The following is a 17,818-nucleotide window of genomic DNA, read 5'->3' as shown; positions in this document are numbered from 1 at the left end:
CTCACATGGATGATGACTAAGACCAATAAAAAATGGGTTAGGATTCTCATAAGGAAATAATTAGATTCAGAGGATCCCATTAGCATTTTAAAGATCAGAGATCCCCCAAGAGGGTTTGCCATATGGAGTTTTATCTGTGACAACAGGGAGATTATAACCAAACATACTACTTGGGAAATGTGCAATGGCCATCTGGCTTCTTTTTAGGAGGACTCTTGGGAAGGACAACCAAAATTATGTACCAATCCAAATCTTCAAGAGATAAGGGAAGAAACAATCAGGGTGTGGGGGAAAGAGGTACATGCAGCTATAGAGAAGTTGTAAGGACTGATGGAACTGAGAAATGGTGCTAGAAATCATTGGAGGACATCAATTCTCTTCAAGTACAAAAAGAAATACTTGAAAATATCCTAAAGGATAGATCTATTTTGGTCTTGCATGAGAGAGACAAGATCAGGTGGTGTGCTTCAAAGGATGGGGAGTATAAAGTAAAACTAGCATATAGAATTAAAGAAGCAACAAAAACTATGAACCAATGGCCAGTAAAGCTCATTTGGGAGAAAGACCTGCTATCCAAAGCTAGAGTCTTCTCTTGGCTGGCCATCCAAAACAAAATTTTGACTTAGGACAGACTAACAAAAATTGACATTACCAGGCCCAATAGATACATTCTTTGCAAGAACAATCAGGAAACAAATGATCATCTATTATGGTCTTTTGCCCATATGCAAAATTTTGTTGGAAAAGACTTCTCAGGAAGTTGGATTTCCAACATGTGGAACCCTTGAGCTTGAAGGAGTGGTTCATTTCTTGTCTTGGGAGAATGTACAAGGGAATGTTCAATTATATATGACAAGTGCTTCGATAAAAAATAGTTTGGGAACTCTAGAAGGAGAGGAACTAGAGGATTTTTAAGGATCAAGCCATGCCAAGGGAGTATTTAGTGTAAAAATAGAAGCCTCAATTGTTGAGCTTGTAAATGAAGCAACCAAGAGGAAATAAAAAAGAGCAATGTTTTCACAAACAAGGATAGCGAGCTAATAACTTTTTTGGGGGGGTTGGCTGTTCCAATGGGTCATGAATTTTCTCAAAAAGATATGATATTGCTGAACAATGGAAGGCCACAATTTGGCAAGCTCCTGAGAAAGGGTGGACCAAGATAAAATTTAACTGGGAATCTCTGCGAAACCTAGGGCATGCCAGTATAGCTTGTGTATCTCGAAATGAATAAGAAATAATCATAGGGAAATCGACTGAATATATTCGAGAAACTACAAATAATGTAGCCGAATTTAGGGCTACTCTAAAAGGGATTGAAATGGGGAGAAAACTGGGGGTAGAATGAATTCACCTGGAAGGAGATTCACTCCTAGTAGTGAATGCCATTAGAAGTAAATGGATAGTAAATTAACAACTTGAGAGGTGTCTTACGCCCATTGTGGAGGACCTGAATGGCTGTGTTGAATTCAAATTAAGCCACTTCTTTTGGGAGGGAAATGGAATGGCGGATGAGCTGGCAAAGCAGGCCACCAAGATGAAGGAAATTTGGGAATTATATCACATTGGTGCTTGAGTATAGGTGGATAGATAATGGTGTACTTGGGAAGATCACTATGATGATAGCAGAGTAGCAAGTACAATCTTCCCAAACTATTCGATAGATATTGATGTGACAAGTGACATCGCGACAATGGAAGATTCACACCTGGCATTCAAGTCGATTGACAATTTAATTATGTAGCCAAAATCATAAGAAAAGAAGGGTTAGGAATCAAACGGTATGATTCAAGGTGGTAGAGTCTTGGGCTTCCAAGTCATTAGATGGTGATTATGAGAAGAATTGGTAACATCTAGGCCTTATATGAAGTACGATTTGGGAATAGTGGCCATTATGGCATGAACTCATTTTAGTCTGTAGCCTTTTCAATTAGTGGCTATTTATTCACAGGGCAGAAACTTAGAATATTATCATTGGGTGAGTCGAATAATTTTATTGGGGAAGTGTTGTAGCTAGTAGAAGTGACTTTGCCTTTTGGATAGACCCAGAAATTTAAAATTTCTTTCCTCTTTGAAAGAGGTGGTGACTCTGTAGGAAAAAAATAATGAAGAAAAAGGGAAATAGTTGCAACAATCCCAAACATTCAGGGTGTATCATTATACACATTCCCATGAATTTATAAATTCAATGATGCAATATCCACAACAATAATGCCAACCATGCCCACAGAGAAATTATTTGTTCTCGAGGCATACAAGCCACTGAACTTCAATAACATTCTCGGTAATCATAATGAATTTCCTCCTGAGCGTAAAAAACATATGCCAAAATTTCATTAAGATGAATCAGAATCAACAGTCAGACATGTGCAAGTATTATATGAGTTCATTAAAAATTATCAAATTTGCATGGAAGATGTGGTTATGAAATTATTTTCATGATGTTTAACAGGTCTTACAAGTGAATTTTTTAGATTGTTGCCCCCGCAAAGCATTTCATCATGGCAAGAACTCAAAATATGGTTTCTAAATCAGTTTCAAGGCACTGTTGAATAAAATGCACCTGTCATGGATCCCCCATTTTGTTCATCATAGTACCCTACATGGTGTAACGAGTATTAAACAAATGATGAGCAAGTTTTCAATAATGTTGACCCCACATTTTTTATTCAATTCTTGTTTGATATAAGGAGATATGAAAGTGAATCAAGCTACACCTTATTGGAAAGAATTATAGCTTCATATAGAAACATTCTAGATGAATTCAAACCACATGAATCTATTTTTATTGATGTGTTCATAAATGCTTGGGGATTGAATCCAAATTCTTGGTCTAAAAGTTGGAAGCTAGCTAGCCTAAGTGAAATAGTTGATTTCATTAATTTTTTATGAAAATACATTCAAGATGAAGTCTCATAATGTTGGTGTCATAAGTCAATATGATTCAAGTGGTGATACACATGCAAAGGGAATGCATGAAAATTAAGTACATGTTACACTTGAACATAGAACTCAAAATTCTTCATAGGATCAAATAAAGGAGGTTGTTGGGAATTCAATTCCACGCGATATGACCAGTGTATACTATGGTCAATTTACTGAATTCTCAACTTTCATTAATGAAAATACTACGCCAGGAGATGATGTGTCCAAAAAGGAATTTAATATGGAAAAGGTGAGTGATTCATTAACCAATAATGAGCAAGATGGTGATCCAGAGGAAATTTTGTGTGATGTGTTTCAAGCACAGGTTGTACCTGAAGATAATGAAGGTGTATATTATGGACAATCAAATAAGGAAATATATGTAGGTGAATGTGGTTTTTAGGTTTTTCCAAATTTATTACATGACCAAGATTTAGAAAAGGATTGCACAATTTCTAGTCAAAGTATATTTGAGAATGATTTTCATATGTTTTCAAATCCATTGTATGAACGGGAGGAAAAAAATTCAGATAATATGGATATTACATTAGCTCATGAAAATAATTCATATGATACTGGAATAGAATCTTGTGTGTCAAGTGAATATGTTATAACATCACCACTAATTGAAGAATTGGAAAATGTTCTAGATCGGGCTACCTTGGAAATGGACAATATAGAATTTGCAGACATACATATTGATATTGCAGATTCAGAAGGTGGGATAGACAATGATGTTGATGATCATTATTTGGTAAGAACTAAACCTGTTTATGAATTAGAGATGAATGATGATGCATGTGAGGATATTAAACAATTTAATTTTTGTGGTGAACTTGAAAACACCTTGGATGATGGTGGCTCAAGTGTGATAGGATTGCAAGATCATGAAACTGATACTAAAGAGGCTAAGACCAAAAATTTGAATGTATGCTCTTTCAATATGCAAATAAAATACAAATATGGTACTTTCATTCATAGTCATGATATGGTGAGTGATGTCAGTTCTAGTAAATGCTTCTAGGCAGATGATATTTACAAAATATTTACACTATTAGATAATGAAGAGGAAGTATTTTCAGATAATCAAGAAGTTGTACTAATGAGAAAAATAGATTTCAGTGCTAATATAATTGATATACCCAATGGCCTTGGATATTGTTGTGAAGACCATATTGCATCTAATGTGGAGCCCACTTGGAATGCTAAAGTTGGTAACATAATGAAAGAAAAGAGCCATATGGAACATTTAGGGTTTCCAAATAATTTTTCTAGCCAACATGAAGTGCAATTAAATAATGAACCAAAATATGAGTTTTCCATTTTTCATGGTTCACATAACTCACGATGGAGATTTATTGAAGGCCCTAAATGCAATGCACATGCTTGTAATAAAATTAAGTATAATAATTTCAGATATGTGGGAAACTACAAATACTTTTCCTCAAATCAGATAAAGGAACTCTTGGTAAAATATATCAATATCAGTGGAGGACATTATAATAAGGAGATAAATGATGCATATTATGATGTGAACAGCCAAACAGGTGATAGTAATGTTTTTCAGAATCCTAATGTTATTAGAAGATGAAAATTATATATGTGATAGAGGAAAGAATTGGTTTTCAGTTTTGGAAACTAAGGCTACTAAGCGCAGTTATGATTCAATTTTTAGAGGAGGTCAAGCTATGGTTCATAAATATAATAACTTGGACACTTGATCTACTTCCTCTAGAGATTGCTTGGATTCTCGCTATATCCATAAAGGGCATACATCCCTAGACAGAGCCTCTACTAGCACCCTCAAAATTTTGACAAAAATTTGAAGTGCTTATGATAAAGACTAAGTGGTGACACTCAGAGGTATCCCTGTAAAATTTGCTCAAGTAGCCTACTTTGAAGCATTATAACTCAAAGCCCATTCATTTTCATGCAAAGTCACTTGGTTGGAGTTTTCACTTATCATATGTGAGTACCTATACTATTTTGTAACATCTCATGATTTGATTTGATAGATTTTTGAAGCACCAAGTTTTAGGGTTTTGAAGTAGTTTTTACTGTGCATATTCTAAAATCTTTCAAGTAAGCCATTTTCCACAGTTAATAAATTGGTGCCTAATGAATTTATCACCAAACCAATTGCTCTACACAATTTTTCCTATGCTAATGTACCCCTTTGCCCATTTTCAAAATCCCAGGACCTCATTTAATATTTTTACCAGCCCAATCCGTTCCATATAAATTTGAAGGCAAACCAATTAATCCTTTCAATTGTCTATACTACAATGAACTCCTATACAAGTTCCTAGAGCCCCAACACTTTTTTTAACATTTTTTCAAGATCCAAACAATTTGCAAATTATTCAATTTCAATGTTCTCAGGTTTGCAGAAGGCTAACTTTGAAAATTAATTTCTCCACACCTATTGAGCGTCACGTAAAACCACTTTGAAAACACATTGATGTTTCCTTCATGAATAGTCTTGCAATATTTTGTAACCATTGGATTTGATTTGATACATTTTTGAATCTCAAAGTTTTCATGCTTCAAGTTGTTGCAAAACACTGTTTTATCAAAACTACTCTAGAGGCCGACTTTGACATATAATATCTTGCAGCTCGAGATGAATTTTACAGAATTGTTTTTGATATGAATTCTTGGTTCCGATGTCTACATGCTTGCTAGTTTTGGTGGTCTAAGGAAGAGTTTTGACATGCTTTTTAATTGTTTCCTGATAGCTCCCGAGCCAAATTTGGTGTTCCAAAAAATGTGAAAAATCTAAAATCCGAGAATTTCACAGGCCTTGGGATGGTTACAGGGGTCTCTAGTTTTTATTTCATCAAAATCCGAGCTCGTTTGATATATTATTTTAATGTTCACATTTTTTCGCTACCAGCTCCAGTAGGCCAATTTACAAAGAAGGTACTTTAAATTTGCGAGTTGCTCAAGTTTTGACACAAAACCCATGTTTTATTTTAAATATCATGATTTCTTGCAAGTAGATGCTAGAATTTCCTGTAGTGAAATTACTTTGACATGGTTGCAAGAGAAATTAAAAATTTATTGATTTGCCTAAAGTTCAATCATGAAAATTTAAAACATTTTAAATGTTTTAAAATATTATGGCAAAATTCAAATACTCTTATTTAATAAAGCTTCACATTAAATTTTTTAAAAGGACTATTATTATACGGCTATATCACAAGGATGAAAGATAAATGTTTTAATAAGGATGGGATTGAATGATATATCACCATATCGCAGAGACCATTAGGGTTTTTTGGAAATGAGGTGCAAAAAAATGACGTACAATGGATTTGTTAAAAGGGCAAAACAGTTTTTCAAACAAATGTGAAGGATGAAGCATATTAACTGTTGTGCAAGATGGTATCTTTCTGACTTTGGGTTTCGAGACCCTATAAAACACGTTTATTTAAATAAAAAATAAAAGCTTTTAAAAATTATCAAGTGAATGCAATCAATAGAGACAATGCTGAATAGACAAGGAAATGTCGTGATTACATAAATAAGTAGTGTGTAAGAAATGTCCCAAAGACATGGAATGCACTTATTGCAGGATATGCACAAAATCTATTTATTGAAAATACTTTAGAAGCTTACAAGCAGATGCAATACGACAGTTATAAAACCATAACCCACTACCTTTGCTAACATCTTCAATATGAGAGCTTTTGGATAGTGTATTGACATCCTTCAAAGCACAATAAATAATAATTTTTATTAGATGTTGTTGTTACAAATATCCAAGTAGGCATATGTACATAATGTCAAAGCATAAACATGGCATACAGATTCTTTGCCATAATCGTTTCATGGAGTGTAATGGTTTTAAAAGCTGCAAAAATTAAATTTGTTATAAAGTTTTAGAAACTTTTGAGAAAAAACAATGAGCAGGTATAAAATCTTAATTCCATGAACTTTGATAGTGTTGGTGCCCAAAACCACAGTTTGGAAAACCAAAAGACTTACCAAATCCTTAAGTAGTCCAATCGGCCTTGGCCAACGAACAGGGATGGTCAAATACCAAATCCCTCTGCACTTTAGGCTCCACTGAACCTACGTGGGTGTGCCTTTTCCTGTCAAGCACAAAAAGAGGTTATTTATAGTGGATTGAAACCTTTTAGTAAGTTTACACAACTAGAAAATTATTGTTTTGCAACTATGCTTTATTATGTGCTTTAACTGAATGCTTTGAAAATAAATGATTGTGAATGTATATTGAAAATGAGACTGCTTTCAGGACTTAAATAAGATCTACATAGATCAGTTCATATAGGATTTGGGAAGAACGTTTCTCTATCAAGGACCTTGAATGCATAGAGATCAAAACCTTACAAGATCAATAATAGACCAGTGTCTCTATCCGGGGATATATATGACACTCTATGGACAAAATATCTTATCAACTCAAGAGACAATTTCTCATCAACTATGAAGGTTCAGTATGCATTACACAAACAATAAGAACTCAATCTTTCACTTAATGCAATGACATGTGATTCATATCTTAGAAAATCTATAAATAGGTTTATCAAGAGGACAAATATAACTCATCAACACAAAAGTTTACACAATATTTGGAAAAAGAGACAATGAATCTTGTATATTAATCTTTAGGAAATAATTTCATACATAAGCTGCACTTGTAAATACTTCATTACAGATTGTTTTCACAAAATGATACTTCTTCTTCCTATAGACTTCTCTGATTCAAAATGATATTCAATCCCTACAACATTATGTCGCTCTTGTGACTCCCCCTTTTACTTAAAAAGTTGACTCCCCATAAGTATGTGAATCAAAAGACATATATGAAAGGACACACCCTTTCATACACATAAGGGAGTTATAGACAGTTGCATTCCAAAGGACACACCCTTTGGTTTAATAAATAAATACAAATAAAAACCCTTAAAATACTAAATGATGCTTTAATAATGTGTCTTCTATTCTCGGCCTTGATAAAATTCCTTAGCAAGTATTCATTATCTTCTCATTATTTTCTGCACACAAAAATGAGCCAATCAAATTCCCTAATTTGAAAATTAAATATACCCCACCTTAGATTTTGAAAAGTCAATCATCTTTGTATAAATACTTGTTTAAAATAGTCCAATAAAACCAAAGTATTTCCCTTCAATATTTTGCAAACATAGCATCCTTCCATATAAAATAATACCTTACCCTAAAATATATATTCAAGGAATATTCAAATATAAATAAATTTTATCTTTAATGGACTTTCAAATAACATAAAGCAGAGAATATACTTCCCTTTTATTATTTTCAGAAATTTTCCCCTTTGTTGCGCATCCATTCGTGCCACGTATATTCTTTCGGTTCATTCGAGGATCACCCTTTATCTTTTCGGCCAAACTTCCTCATTGGCGAGCTATTCACAGGTCTTATTGATTCTTCAATTTCATTGATACCTTTTATATTCGATGGGACCGCTCCTGATTTCTTCGATGAACCTCATGTCAATGAAACTATTGCTTTCAGTGAGTCTGTTTTGAGATCCATCGCAGCCTAAGTTTGTTCGATAAGCTCTGCACCGTCGGACTGTTTCACTTCAACCGTTTGCCTTAACTGCCTCAATCTACTACCTGCAGCTAGTCACCAAGTCGCGATGAATACACATCGATCACCTTCCGATCGTGGTATAGCGACCACCATTGGATCAATTCATCTGATCGTCCGATCGTCCTTATCTTCTCGACCTTTAACCCTACCTGAGCGGCTCTATCTTTTCTTTGTCTATCCGTGCCACATGTCACTTTTTGGTTCACCTACAGATCCACCTTAACTACCACTAAACCCTATCTATCTTGTCATTTCATCTGCCACTAGACTTGGGTTCTTCTTCTGTGCTCCACCACGTGGCACATCTTGACTCGCTTGCAGATCTACCGGGATGACACCTCATCCGCCACCTTGGCAGTCGCTATGTTGCGGGCGATATAGGTCATGCAACTTCATCTTGCGGTATAGTGACCATCGTTGATCCACTTTGAACTTGCGTGCTCGTTAACCTCCCCTTTTTCCACACGTGCTTAGTCGCTAAGTCGCGGGTTTAAACCAACGTGCATCTCTGTCTTACGACATAGCGATAGCCGTTAGATCCTCTATGATCATTGTCCGATCAATCAAACTTTATCGATCTTTAGCCTCCATCCTCGCTAGTTTGTTGTAAAATTTTGGTTTCCTCGGGATACGCATGCACGTGGAGTCCACCGACTTCAGCCTTCTTCATGCCAAAAGACTTTTGTCTTTCGACAGTTATCATACGAGCTGCTTTGAAATTAAAAGTTAAACAAGCTTATCCCACAAACAATGTGGGATAAAGGCTTTCCCTCTGCTAGCGTAGCACACTTGAAAGTTTCCAAAGCCTTTTCCACCATTCTATATGCGCAGGTTTGGGAGTCTTGGTGATGCCAGTTAATCTTTGGACAACTCCATTTTCTTCAGTATGCCTTGCATATAAAACACCTGCAGTAAATGCTTGAATGATAAGAAAAAGGGCATCTATTATAGCACAAAATATTTTGTAAAAATATGTGCTAACAAATAGCATCCTCCTAGTTGTGATAAAATGAGAAAAGCGTGAATTGTCATTGATACCACAGACTAAAGATCAACCATATGATAATATCGATGATAATGTTCTGGTATAAGTTTTTTGTATGAAGGAAATGAGGTATAATGAAATGAAATATGCAGTTGCAAGGAATCTACACACAAAATCGTAATAGTGAAGAAACTGCCATCTTGTGAAAACAAAGGAAGAAACCCTAAATTATATGAAATATAGCTAGAGCATGTAAAATGAAGGATTCCAAATTATATATGAATGGAGGCTGAGTATTTGTGACACTATTTTTTAATTGGACTATAAAATGACATGATTTATGTCTTACTATTGTAGATACTCATGCCAAGTAAGCAAGAGCAATGATGTTCAAATATTAAAGAAATTTGTGAAAGATGGGGGGATTAAGAGATATCTTGATGTATTTATATAAGGGCTATCAATTGGTAAAAATATATTTTAGATAGTTCACATTTGCATGCACAGGAGACTCATGTAGAATTGGAAAAGTTGGTAACAACAAAGTAAAAGAAAATTACATCTGAACTTGATCCAAGAAAGTACATACTTCTACATAATAAATTTGAAATACAATATCAATGAATGGAATTTTTTGCAAGTATAGTCTGGGAAAAATAGAACAATATGGATTTATCCATCAAGGATAATTATTCCAAGGTCTGTGTGAACATATGATCACATAACATGTAAAATGAAAGATCCATAGAAGGAAATTAACAAAGGAGTTTTAAAGAGGTTATTTATTAAAGGAAAATAAAGTATATAAAGTGAGGAAAATAAGTAGTTATGTCTGACTAAATCATTTTTCTCAAAGTGAAAATATTTCATAGAGATAATAGTTGGAATATTTGTTTTCACTTGGGTGAAAATTTTATACAAAGAAGTGAAATCTAGCATAAATGAGGTGTCTTGCATATTCATTAAAGGGCAAAAGTGAAATATTTTTATGAAGATAATTGTTTCATTCAAGATGCAGTAAATATGTTTTCATCATACGACATGTTCTTCATGAGAATATAAATTAAATATTAAAGTTGTGATGATAAATTAAAAGATATGAGTATGTTGTAAACAAAAAGTCATGTCTTTTCATATTCGGGTGGGAACTAACCAAATTAGTTTTTTAAATGGCCTGAAGCTTGTCGCTTCCTTCACATATAAGAGGGAAACCAAGGCCAAGATAAGGGGAGGAGATAACATATATATTTTATTCTTACATTGTAATATACCTTTTAGGGCATTCAAATGAGAAGTGTGAAATTATTTTATTCTGAAGATGTATTCAGTTGTTTAGTGATTTTAATATGAAAATATTATTGAACCCTCTTCACATTTATATTCTCTGGGGTACATGAATCAATGGTTTGTCAGAGCATTTTAATGCCCTTGTGTATTTAGTTTGGTAGGTCTTTTCAAGGAAAAGTTAAATTCTGTTAAATGAATACAATGGTTTGGGGAAGGCAAATTGGATTAAGAAAAAGGGTTTTGTGATTGGTATAACTACACATTTATGCAAATCATAAACAAGAAGAGTGTTGAGCAATTTGAATTTCCAAACATCGGATGATAAAATATTATAATGACTCTATGGCCCAAGATGACGCATTGATCAAACTCTATTTTAAGAACTAGTCAAAATATTTATTTTATTTTTCAGTTATAAAGATAGGAGTAGGAGTAGGGAATCAGATCATTTCAAACCACCATGCCAGTTTGAAATTGATCAAGGAAGAAACACTACAATCATAATCTGCCTAAATATTATTAATTGATTACAAAAGAATAGAGAATATTTGGTGATAAAGTACACCTACCTTGGTTTAGCAGAACTACAAGAGAAGGGAATTGCAACCATATTGGTTCATTTTGCTCCTTGGCCAAAATCATTGTTAAACCTAAGCATAATGACTGACATACCTTTAGGGTTTAGCAATCTGCAATTTCGGGAACCAACACAGCATAACACACAATGTGATAGTGAAAAATGAGATCGGGTAAACTAGGACCTAATCCCAATTTCATCAATACATTAAAATACGAAAGAGCCTAAGGAAGTGATTCCCTTTGAATAACTCATGAAAGAGAGTCAAGGAATACTTTTAGGGTTTGTATTCCTTCGTTGAAATGAAAGGGAATGAGTCAAATGAAAGATGCAAATAACCTAATCTAGTAGGAGCAATGAGAACAACTAGAATAACAGTAAATAATAGATTGATACAGAAGTAAAACTAAGACACAACGTACAAATCTGAGACGTGACTTATGATGTGCACCTAATACTAAAATTTGAGCCTAATTTGACAGGACCAAAGCATTGGGCATTCTGGTCCTATTGTCGCGGGGATTTGCACCCAATGCAAATGTGAAAAATATGCAATCCCATGCATCATGGAAATACTCTTAGGTTGTGGGTATCCTATTGTGAGAGTATACCTCCAGATTATAGGCTGGTTTCCTTTATGATCATCTAAAACTAACTGAAAGTTGACTTGGGAAAAAGAGAAAGAAGGATATGCAGAAACTAAAAATTTAACTATTGTTGCTAGGTGATACACCAATGATTGAAAATGACTTGATATGCTAACAAACTCACAATATATTCAACTAATGAAGCTTATTTTAACTCATGAATCAAACACAAGTTTGCAAAATTGATTCTTATGAAAGGATAGCCTACTGATTTTCACAAAAAGGAGAACAATGATGTTCTCACAATTTTGATGCAGCAAAATAACTGACATAATCACAGACTTGCACTATAACATGTACTTGTTGTGCTAAGCATTTGAAGAAACCAAGATAAAATGAAGGATTCCATAAAAAATTTCAAAATTTTAATCAAAATGCTTACAAAAATAACACTAAGACAAAATTATCAAGAAGGAAACTTAGCTTCCTTATTGAAAACAAGGAATTTTCTGCATTACAAATCTATAGAACTCACAAGAAATGAGTTACAAAGCATGAATATATGTTGTCACTATAGGTACAAAATTATAACTAGTGAAAACCGAATGTAGAAGAGAGACTTATACAATAGGCTCCAAAAATTCAAATTTTGAATTTTGGCTCTAAAAAAGATGTGTTGTCACCTCCCCTACAAATCAGACATCTAACTGAATGAAGACTCGTCAAACCTACATCAAGAGTTGTGAGAACATCAATGTTCTCCTTTTTGTGAACATCAGTAAACTAGCCTTTCATAAGAATCAATTTTGCAAACATGTGTATTTGAGTTGTGATTTAACATAAGCTTCATTAGTTGAATATCTTGTGAGTTTGTCAGCATATCAAGTCATTTTCAGTAATTGGTGTATCACTTAGCAACAGTAGTTAAATTTTCATTTTCTGCATATCCTTCTTTCCCCTTCTCCCAAGTCACTTTTCAGTTAGTTTTAGGTGATCATAAAGGAATCTGACCTATAATATGGAGGTCTACTCTTACAATAGGATACCCGTAGCCTGAGAGTATTCCCATGTTGCACGGGATTGCATATTTTCACATTTACATCAGGTGCAAATCCCCATGACAATAGGTCCTAGAGACTGTATTGAGCTGAGAACTAGAAATATAAAAATTGAAGTGATCTAAAGCCTATCTGTTAAAATCTACAACCAACTATGGAGGACTAGGGTGCTAGGTGCTTCAGTCCCAAGGGTCAAAGGCCAAATTTTGCAAATGGACCTATACTTGCTCGCTGAGATCTCTCAAAAATTGCCTTCTTCAACAAAAACCTGCAACTATACCTACAAGCTAGAAAATGGTGTGTTTGTGGCTATATAGGGTTTTTTATTAGTCAAACCCCTTGTTTTGGTGATTTCCACCTCTATAAATAGCCAATAAAGTATTGAAAAGTGTGTGTGCACTAGAATCTCATGTGTTTGTAAGATCCCTATGAGCTAAAATGCAAAACTAGAGGTCTACCCTATGTTTGTAGTAAAAACCCTAAATGAATGTAATGTAAGTGCCTCAAATCACAAATGCAATATGGATATAAAGAAATAATGTAAATATGAAAATGAATGATATCTAAATCTGAAAACTTGTATAGAGATATGAAAATAACATGACACCATACCAAACCCTAAGGGAGAGGTACAAGACAATGAACAATCAGTGATCTTCTTATCATTCTTCAATATCTCCTAAGCTTCCATGATTGATGAAAAAAGTTGATGAAGACTTTATTGATGATGAATTTTTTGATTGTAGGCTCCACATAAAACTCACACTTTCACTTTATAAGAGGCTCCTTCAATTGCTTGTGATTGGATCCTTCAAATGAAGAAAGAAAAGGTTATATATGAAACCCTTACTTTAATTTTGATCATAGGCCAACTTAAAATTGATGAAATTTCACACAAAGTGGGATTTGAATATTATACCAACAAATTAAGATCCCAAAATTTCGGGAGAAAAAGTAAAAAATGGGATGGTACCATTCTGGTTCGGCCGACTTTTTTCCAAATTTCTAGGTGTAGTCACATAAATCTGTCCAGTTTAATTAAATGAATATTTGATATTTATTTGATTAAAAATCTACTAGCCATTAGTTAATTAAATTAACATTTAATTAATTCATCTTCAAACATTCTCCTATTAATTAAATAAATTATTCAATTTATTATAATTAATTCATTAAACCAAATTCACAATTAATTAAATGAATAAATTCTATTTATTCAATTTAATCCTCTTTCCTCTTTTAAATAAATTAAATTAAAAAAAAACATTTATTTAAATCATCAAATCCCCCCCCCACTTGCATTTTCCTACAAATGCAACTTGCACCTATTTATTGAAATAAATGAATTTTTATTTTTATTAAAATCCTATTTTCCCTCACCCACCAAATCCACTTGCACTCCTAACCCCTTCTAGATTCTTCTAACCCCTTCCTAATTAACCTAATCCATTCCCTAATTATTGTCACATTCCTAAGCAACTTGAAGTCACTTCTCAAATACTTCAAAGTCTTTGAAAAGCATTTAAAGCTTTGTGTGTTCAACAATTTAACCTCCAAAGTCTTCTAAGACCACTAATGGATCTTACATGACCATTAATGACTCTTACATAACCATTTATGGTTAATTCAACTTGCACTCATGTGTCTCCTCAAACATTTATTGCTTTGACCATGGTTATTCCTTTTGCCTTTGCACAAGAGTTTATCCATTGGATAAAGGCTTTATTCTTTGAATAAAGAATTTATTCACTCAACCCAACCTTGACCTTGATTCCCAAGTTAACTCCCAGGTCATGTCAAGCATTTAATGCTTATTCCTTCTCCTCTCAACCTATCTCACATTGACACTTGTCATCCTGGGATTGGGTTGAAAGCCTTCACATGGATCTCAAGCCATTCAATCTTGACCCTTGTTGAGATTACTCAATCTCAACCATCCATTGCTCCATTTTTCCTATAAATAGAGCTCACATTCCTCATTTTCAAATCCTCAAGCATTTTGCATTCATAGTCATAATCCTGAAAACTTGTATGCATCTAAGTTATAAATAATTTTAGAGTTCATTTAGCATAAATCACTAATATCTTGTCATTTTGGTTAAAAATAAATCATTTTAGCATCATAGCATCTAGTATTAGCTTTTTATTCACATTTAGAGCAAATATTTCAATCTCAAACCTCCATAAGCATCCATAGTGCAAAAAGCTATTGAGAGCTACACTAGTTTGGAACTTGGAGAGGAGAGGAACAAAGGAGAAGGAGCTAAGAGCATGTTAGGAGGCATTTGGAGATGCCTCATCATATTTACTTCCTTAGTTAAATATTCTCTCATGCTTTTAGTATCTCTTTTGATATGCCTGCTTAGGTTAATCTTTGGTTGAATAACACTAACTTTAACACTTGTTTCTTATTGTTTGTGTGTGTTATAATACCACAGGTTTTCATCTAACTTGTCAGTTTTGCAGAGCATCATTTGGTGAACCCGATGTGAATCCAAGCACCGAAAAAACAATTTTTTTAAAACCAACTAACATGTTTGAATGTTGAACTTGACACACAGGTCGCGCTTTAGCGCTTTTGGTCACGTTGTAGCGCTATTGCAACTTGTTATTCTAGCGCTATTGTATTTATAATAGCGCTATTGTCTCAAGTTTGGCGCTATTGACCTTCATTTAGCGCTTTTGTGCTTGTTTTAGCGCTTTTGCGCTTGTTCTGACACATTTGCATTTACTATCAAATTTTTCTTTCAGCTCTTTTGTCTCTTTAATAACATGTTTTTGGTTAAATAACGCTTCTGTTTTAACACAAACGTAACAGAACATTGTAAGGAAGACCTTGTAATTGAAAAAAATGTTTTTTTAGGCTTGTGGAAGCCCTCCCTATGTGTGGATTTTACTAACTATTCACTTTTTGTGCAGGTCTAAAAACTACGTTAAAAATAAAAAATTTGTTTTTGGTGCTTTAAAATTGAACAAAAACAAACTTTCTTTTCCTTGCAAGTTAGGATCATTTGTTTTTGGTGCTTTAAAATCAAACAAAAACAAACTTTGTTTCTTGCAAGTTAGGCTTAATTGTTCATTTGGTGTTTAAAATCAACAAAACAAATTTATTTCTTGCATCAAACTTAAGCAAAAACTCACAATCCACACTTCCATTTTGGTGCAAATAAAATTCACAATCAACTTGTCTCATTTTTTGCAAAATGATTTTACTTCATACGCGTTTTTCATTAAGTTGACCAGGATTTCAAAGTTCTAGTTTACTTAAACATATTGCCTTTGAAGTTAAAAAGAACATCATGGTTGTTGGAGCAACTGATAGTTCTGATACTTAATATAAGTACAGATCCAATAGCCAACAAGATGAGAGGGGGGGGGGTAATCATACAAACTTAATCATCCACAAAAACATCAGATTTAACCTCGGTAACATATATTTCAGCAATATAACCAAAACTATTAAACATGCAAACTCAAAAGCATATGAACATCATAACACCAGATTTAACGTGGAAACCCAAATAGGGAGAAACCACTGTGGGATTTTGGACCCACTAAGAAATATAATCTTCTAGAGTATGCTCGGTTAAAAGCAAATCCTGTTAAAGATTACAAACACATTGCTAGATGTGACTCGGATAAGGGATTTCCCTCAGATCTGTTAGGGTCTTCACTTTGTTAGAAAAGACCTTGTTAAAGGATTTCAAACACTCAATCAGAATGTCACCTTGCTAGAGGGTTTTACAAATAAGACTGTTAAGTCCACTAGGTTAAGAGATTTTTTGTCACTTTCACAAAATAACAGTTTTAAAATCTATCTGCAACTTCACATCTAAAATGCTAAAGCAGATTCCTATTTGTTCAAGACAATGTAGACATAGAACTAATCTTGTCTATCTGCTGGGCTTCTATACTCTGTTATTCTAATAGGTCTTCAAGCTTCTGTGCTCGGTAATCACTATGTAGCATCCCTGTGCATACACTTTCCCGCATACATTGTTTATCAACAGTTTCCTATTTATAAACAATTAGGTAACCGCTTAATCTCCTTGATCACATTTCCCATGATCAATCATAGCCATCAGATCTTCTATCTTGTCCAGGTTCAATGCATCTTTTGATCTAAAAATGTTTTACCCCACCTTGGAACTTGCATATTAGTCTTGGAACTTGTGCCAGGGTATTGTGGTTCAATCTGAGCTGTAGATCTTCATGCCAACTTTTCATTGCCTTAGATTCGTTAACAAACTTCATTCACGGCTCACCAATCATTGATCAGTTCCAGCTCTTCAGCTTCCTTCATTAAATAACGCATGCAAACATTTAATGCATTCTATTATAGCTCGGTTACAACTCGGTAACAACTTGGTGAATACTAAACTTCACTCGGTAGACATTCCGCCTTCATTAACCGATAGCGATAACCTTAGGGTTTACCGACTAGGTTCTTTGCTTGATAACATAGTATAGTATTAACCTTCAAATTTTACAACATATGTATGATGTTAAAAAAATCTAGAAGATCATGATCTCATCATTATCTGACTCGGTACTAGTTTCCCATGGAATACCTTATTCATCCCCTTATTCATCATATTCTTTCCTGTGTCTTTTACCGACATCTTTATAATCTTCATATCATACTTCTCAAGATATGGCAACATCATACTGAATTAGAAAATCAATTTCTTGACATCAATGACAAAATAATAATATCAAGACAGTAAACATCTTTAATCAGTTATATCCATAATCATCAACAACCTTCTCAATATCCTTATGAAATGCCAACAATCTT

Source organism: Cryptomeria japonica, chromosome 2 (genome assembly GCF_030272615.1).
Source record: "Cryptomeria japonica chromosome 2, Sugi_1.0, whole genome shotgun sequence".
Classification (NCBI taxonomy): Eukaryota; Viridiplantae; Streptophyta; class Pinopsida; order Cupressales; family Cupressaceae; genus Cryptomeria; species Cryptomeria japonica.
Note: the sequence above shows the minus strand (reverse complement) of the source record.